A 6,713-nucleotide genomic window follows, 5' to 3' on the forward strand; every position below is an offset into this window, starting at 1 on the left:
CTGAATAGAACAGGGTCAGAATAATTAATACATCAAAACTAGATGAACTTTTTCTAATTATTTTTATTTAATCTCTATTATAATTATTGTTATACTCTGCTGAGCATGATTGCCTCATGTTCATAGACTTGAATGCAGTCTTATAGTTGCATCCTGGGACTTTGAGGAATATTAACAAACCGTGGCATGGAGAAATTAGAATGATGTAGTTTCATGATGGAATTCTAAATTGGAATTTCATATTTTTCTATATAGTTGCATAAAATTTGTTCCATAATCATAAAAAATATGAATTTTAAAACAAAAGTCTACTTTTCTTTCAAGTTACACTTCTCAAAAGTTCAAGAAAAATTATTTTCTCAGAGTTTTTTTTTTTAAAGGCGTATCATCAGCTATTCAAGTCATGAAATTTTCTGAAAGGGGATTACATTAAATTTTTCCTTATTTGAGAGTTTTTAATATCATGATAAATCTTAATCATTAAAGCAAATGTATCAACAGGCAGTAAAGGCCATTACCAATTATTATTAAAGACACTGAAATCTGTGTTAGAAAGTAATGGTGTAACTTGCAGATGACAGCTGCCTACCTGTGCCAGACCTTTGATATATTCATGAAAACACAGAAAAATAAATTTTAGCAGCTGATGAAACCACAAATACTGATGAAATACATTTAAGTCTCCAAGATGAAAGGTTACATATTAGCCAGCTAATAAATGATTAGGAACTAACTTATGTCTGATTATATGAAATAAGAATGCTATTATACAGAAAGAAAGATCTTATCCATCAACATAACATCCAATAAAGATTTTAATTCAAGGAGCCAATGAAAAAGTCTGAGGTCACTCTTAGCTCCTAGTTCTCATTTCAGAGTTGGTCAGGACTACTCTCCTAAACTTGTCATCATCTATCATTAGTCTACAGAAGTCCACAACTTTCCGTTGTAGAGGACTGAAAATTGATGAAGCATTTCAAGGATCATTGCAAGGAAAAAGCAGAAATTAGTAGACTACTGCTAACGCCTGAGGATAATTCATTCTGAAAATATATAGAGTATTTACAATAAGCTAGGAACTAATTCATCTTCTAATATTTAGAGGAAAGGGCAGGAGACACAGGATAATATTCTGCATAACTAGGCTGTTTAAAGGTTTGCTTGATCCTGGAATTTGCCTAGAGAAGATATGCATCACTGAAGAGAGCAGTAAACCAATTATGAGATTCTAGAAACAAAAAGAAAGTGATATCCATAGAAGAGAATAATGCCCTTTGCAAATATCAACAGTGTTAGGCTTTACCTCATTCAAGGATAAAAAACCAACATTGACCTTAAGCTAATAAATACAGTTTTCCCTTAAGAAAACAGTATGCCATAAACATGTCAAATACATATAAAATGGGAAAAATAAGAGAATAGGGAGAATGTTGAATTCTAAATGTTGCTGACAAGTAGATAAAAAGAATATGGGAGAGGAAAAGATACCACATGGAAAAATTAAAGTTGGCTTCAGTTATAGTAAAGAATATAATTGCCCTTGTACAAAATGCAATCACTAATAAAGATTACAGATATCTAGATATAAAGAAAAATATAATAATAATAGTAGAAACTATAGAAGAAAAAATGACAAAATAAATAATCAACAGCCATTGGGAATGAATTATAACAATTGAAGCTAAACAATCACTCATTAAGAGAACCCTTTTTAAGCGTTTGCAAAAATAAACAAAACAAGAGGCATTACCTAAGTTTATGAGTCAATAGAGTTCATTAACCTGCACCCCACCCCCACCCCCCACATACACAAATGACGTGACTTAGAATAAACTTGGCAGAGTTTTTGAATTTAAAGAAAAAATTCACAAAAAGTAAAAATAAAGTCATATTGGTTTCAGATTCTACTTAATTGAGAGTGCCCAGAATGCAATGTAAAATGAGAACAAAGTTTTAAGAGTAAAAATATTGTGGCACAAGGATATTTTGACTAAGAACAAAGTATTTAATATGCTGGGGTAACAGAACAGACATCTATGCTTAGATCTGCAGGATTCAGAACATAGACTGCTCACAGATACATCTCTGGAAACTTTTACCTAAAAATGCACAATAGGGTAATGATAAATTACATTTAAAAATTGAAGAATGGGATATTTGAATCTGAAATTACTGTGGTATATACTGATATTTAAGACATATTTGCTCACCAAAAAAATAAATGCTCACATTGAAAGAAATAAGAAGTTAGGTCTCTATATATGCTTACAACATAAGCAATACCATAATTTAAGTAACAATATAATTCTTATTCCCAGGAGGTGTAAACTTTATGATCATGAATATATTATGAAATTTATATGAACATTTAAAATAATTATCAAATAATTTTGAGATACATGGCTTCTTGGAAAATAGCCCTTAAATTGTGTCCTTATCTTACACTTTAAGTTAGTATGAACTTAAAGTAAAGGAGGATGAGGTGGTTGGATAGTATCACTGAGTCAATGGACATGAGTTTGAGGAAACTCCAGGAAATTGTGAAGGACAGAGAAGCCTGACATGCTGCAGTCTGTGGGGTCACAGAGTTGAACATTACTTAGCAACTGAACAACAAAAAGGTAGAAGAGGATTCAAATTTATAAAATAAATATATTTTTAGAAAATATGAAAATATAAATGACAATATTCCTCAGTGATCACAGAACTTTTAAACATAAACATAGCAAAATTCACAAAGTTAAATATTGAAAAATCCCTCAGAAGAAACTTATAAAAGTTTATCTTACCAAAATCAATGAAGAGATATGTGATATAGGTTTCATTAATACGACAATGTTATGCCACAAATATTTTACCGAATGGCCCTGTATATATACGCCTAAATATGTAGTCATAGCAGTGTGTCAATAGCATTAAAAAATAAAGTGATACAATTTAACACACGTTAAATAATAAATAGCTTCTATTATAAACTTCACAGAACCCAACATGATATTGAGAGATTTACTTTAATAATATGATTTGGCACCTGCAACAAACCTCTTAGGCAAGTGAAAGTGAAAGTCGCTCAGTCATGTCCAACTCTTTGGGACCACGTGGGCTATACCAGTCCATGGAATTCTCCAGGCCAGAATACTGGAATGGGTAGCCTTTCCCTTCTACAGAAGATCTTCCCAACCCAGGAATCGAACCAGTGTCTCCTGCATTGCAGGTGGATTCTTTACCAACTGAGATATCAGGGAAGCTCCTTCAAGAATACTAGAGTGGGTTGCCATGCCCTCCTCCGGGGGATCTTCCCAACCCAGGTTTCCTGCAATGCACGTAGATTCTTTGCCATCTGAGCCACCAGGGAAGCCCAAGAATACTGGAGTGTGTAGCCTGTCTCTTCTCCAAGGATTCTTCCCAACCCAGGAATCGAACCGGGTCTCTTGCATTACAGGCAGATTCTTCACCAACTGAGCTACCAGGGAAGCCCTAGGTAAGTGCTATTCATTTTTCTACCGATGAATAAACTGAAACAGAAATAACTTGTAGGATTTGAGTCTAGATCTAATTACAAAATTAAGTGCTGAATCCATGGTATGCTTCTTTCTAAGTATCTCGTATGCAGTGTAAGTAAAAGTTTTTTCTGTGTTATTCTTATCTATAGTCCCTTGGTTTATCATAGTGCCTGCTTATAGTATGCACTCAAATAATTGTTGCATCTCAATATATGTATATAAGACACTGTATTAGAAACTAAGGAATGTAACACTGAAAACAAATTAGTAACTTACACCAGGAAGTTTCTCATTAGGGTTTGATAGAGTATAGAAATATGGGATATAAACACTACAGAACAGTATAGTCAACAATAAAACTACAAGGCAGATTTTCCACTTAATTAACAAATGTTAGTCTAATCTATTTTACCTAAACAATTAATGTTAAACAACAAGTTTGGTTGGGAAAGCACTGATACATTCACTTTAAATTAAGGTAACCCAAAAGAACTGATGGCTGACCTAAGTGGTATCAATACACAGGAAACACTAATAGGATCTTGAACTTATCCTTCCATATATCAGGCTAAATATGAATAATGTAGTGTTTAGCTATAACAATATACTTAACCCTTGCAGATAAAAACTTAAGATGTGACCATATAAGAGACTTAAATGTCTTAAGGCAAATAATAATATGTCTTAAGGTAAATAATGATAAATAATAAGAGGAAAACACCATTCAAAAAAGAACAGATTTAACCTACTTTTAGTACACTCGGGTTTTTATTAAAACAGATATCTCTCACACACCATAAACTCTTCCTTGTTTGTCCTTTCTCTTCCTGTTATTTATCCCTATTTTATTGAAAAAAATCTTGTTAATATGTTTACGATATTGAATCTGACATCGTCCACCTAAAAGTCATTGAACGGGGTCATCTCTACTTAGAAAGAGCCTATACATTCATCTACAAGTTAACAAGTATCTGGCATTTTTGTCTTTGTTATTATTTTCTTGGTGTTTTAGTCTCATTGAGCTGACTTGTGCATAGGAATCAGATTGGAAAGAAATTAGGCACACATTGTGATATTTCATCCCAGTCACACAACACCCATATTTGCAACTGCTCTTCTGTTGCCAATCTCTGGCAGCTCATTCCATTGTCTCAGATGCTTCATGTGCTTCCTGGCATTTAGTGTTTTATCAGTGAGTATTAACTTACATGTGATAGAAGAAAATGGACTCAGGAACCTGGGCTCTCCACTTGTAGTTCTTTTTATTGGTGCTCCTGTCTGAATTGTTAACTACTCCTAAAATCATGACAGGATTTCTATGAACCTCTTCCTGACCTTAGTTAAAAACATTTTATTTTTGTCATTTGGAAGCCTATAGAAAAAGTGGACTTTTAGAAAAACTGGTTCAACACAGAGAATGAGGAAATAAGCTGAGAACAAATATTAACCCAAGTAAAATAAGTATTAAGAAGGGAAAGTAAAAACAGAGGCAAGTTATGGAATCTGTGCATTTAAGTGGATTGAAAGTGTCCATTTGGCAATGCCCAGGGAACCATGAAGACTGGGAAAGTAGAAAATGGACTGAAGAACATCAATTCTTTATACGAACAGCCATTCCTCAAAGGATTTTCCAAATGTTAAATACTTCAGAGTTTGCTTGACTTTTATCACTTACATCAGAATTTGAACTCCTACTTTTATATTTAATTTTAAAGTACATAAACATCCTGTAAAATAAAATTTTAAAATATAGCCTTCTGGAATGTGTAGCTACTATTTTCTGTTGTTAAAAGTTTTTCTCAAACATTATCTACAGCAATTACATTACTCTGCTGACAAGCACTGCTATTGCAACACAAACCAAGCCCAGGATTAGACGATTTGGTCAAATGCAAACTGCATTCATAATTTTTTTCTCAGTAAACAAAGTATATTTTTGCCTTACAAAGTATTTAGTCCCTAAAATCTATCTCTTATTTGAATGTCTCCCATATTTTCAATAGTGACTTGGAAATATTGCAAAATGATCATAATTTTAATTTTAGTACCTTAGGAATGTCTCTAAAACCAAATAAATAATAAATGTAAAGGATATAACACCAGGTACTAGGTAACTTTCAATGAATATTAGGTTTCTTTCTCTTCTTTAGCATACAGTAGAAAAAAACGAAATTTTTGTTATTTAAAGTTTAGTTGTTTAGAGCTATTTAATAGAACTGCAAAACTTGAAGCAAACAGTGACTTTGGTCTCTTTATCAAGTTCCTGTAACAAAGACAAGGAATTTAAATGTAGTTTAGAGTCAGAAGTCTAAGAATGCTATTATATGACTAAAATCTATCTTATTTTACTTCCAATAAAAAATTTTGGTTCATCTTTCACCACCCTATCACACCTGAGATAATCTGTTATTTGTCTATTAATTATTTATTTCTGGGAGTCGTAATTTAAAGTTAATAATCTCATGATTACTTTTGTACTAAAGTGCATATATTTACAATACACAGATTTGGTAAAAAAAAAAAAAAAAATTCACAGATGTGACTGGCTTTGGAGATGTCTTGTTTGCTACCTAAAAATTTTTGTTGACTACTGACAGAATTAAGCCTTTTAAAAAACTACCTCATGTTTAAACATATGAGACACTTGAAGGATGTATTAATACATACCATCCTTGCTCAGGGACCATGTTAATCTCTGTATCATTCCAGTTTTAGTATGTATGCTCCTGAGGTAAGCACTGAATTTATTTTCAAGGCCTTCAGGACATCATGAGATCTTTCTGTAGTGTCTTCTTTGGAGAGAAGTTGGAGGCATGTGTGGACAAGCCTGAAACATTCCTTTTAGCTGTCAAATGTTTAATATTCTACTCCTTAAATGACATATTAAATGTAACCAACATTCACCACTGTGCATTAATTGGCTTACACTCACGACACAGGAAAATGCCATCCTATGCAAAATTTAGAGATGTTTCATACAGCATCATCTTCCAGTCTCCAACATCAAGCTATAAAACCACATAGTGAGACTGTCCCAGATATCTCGTGTCCCTTTGTACATCTGAATACATTCGTATACACACAAATTCAAATAACTCTTCACGCTCTTTGCCTTTTAAAGCCTTACAAAGTGTTCCAAATTAGGAAGAAATTTTTGCCTATACTGCTTCTACAACACTGATATTTGCGTCCATAAGGACATGGAGACAT

At 32.8% G+C, this 6,713-nt stretch overlaps 1 pseudogene; it reads right to left on the bottom strand.

The window, feature by feature from the left end:
- Positions 1–6,141: 6,141 nt before the first annotated feature.
- LOC145533574 (U6 spliceosomal RNA) lies at positions 6,142–6,242 on the bottom strand (annotated as a pseudogene).
- Positions 6,243–6,713: the final 471 nt, after the last annotated feature.

The sequence above is a fragment of the Giraffa tippelskirchi genome, chromosome 13 (assembly GCF_054371585.1).
Source record: "Giraffa tippelskirchi isolate mGirTip1 chromosome 13, T2T-mGirTip1v1.2.pri, whole genome shotgun sequence".
NCBI classification, from domain to species: Eukaryota; Metazoa; Chordata; class Mammalia; order Artiodactyla; family Giraffidae; genus Giraffa; species Giraffa tippelskirchi.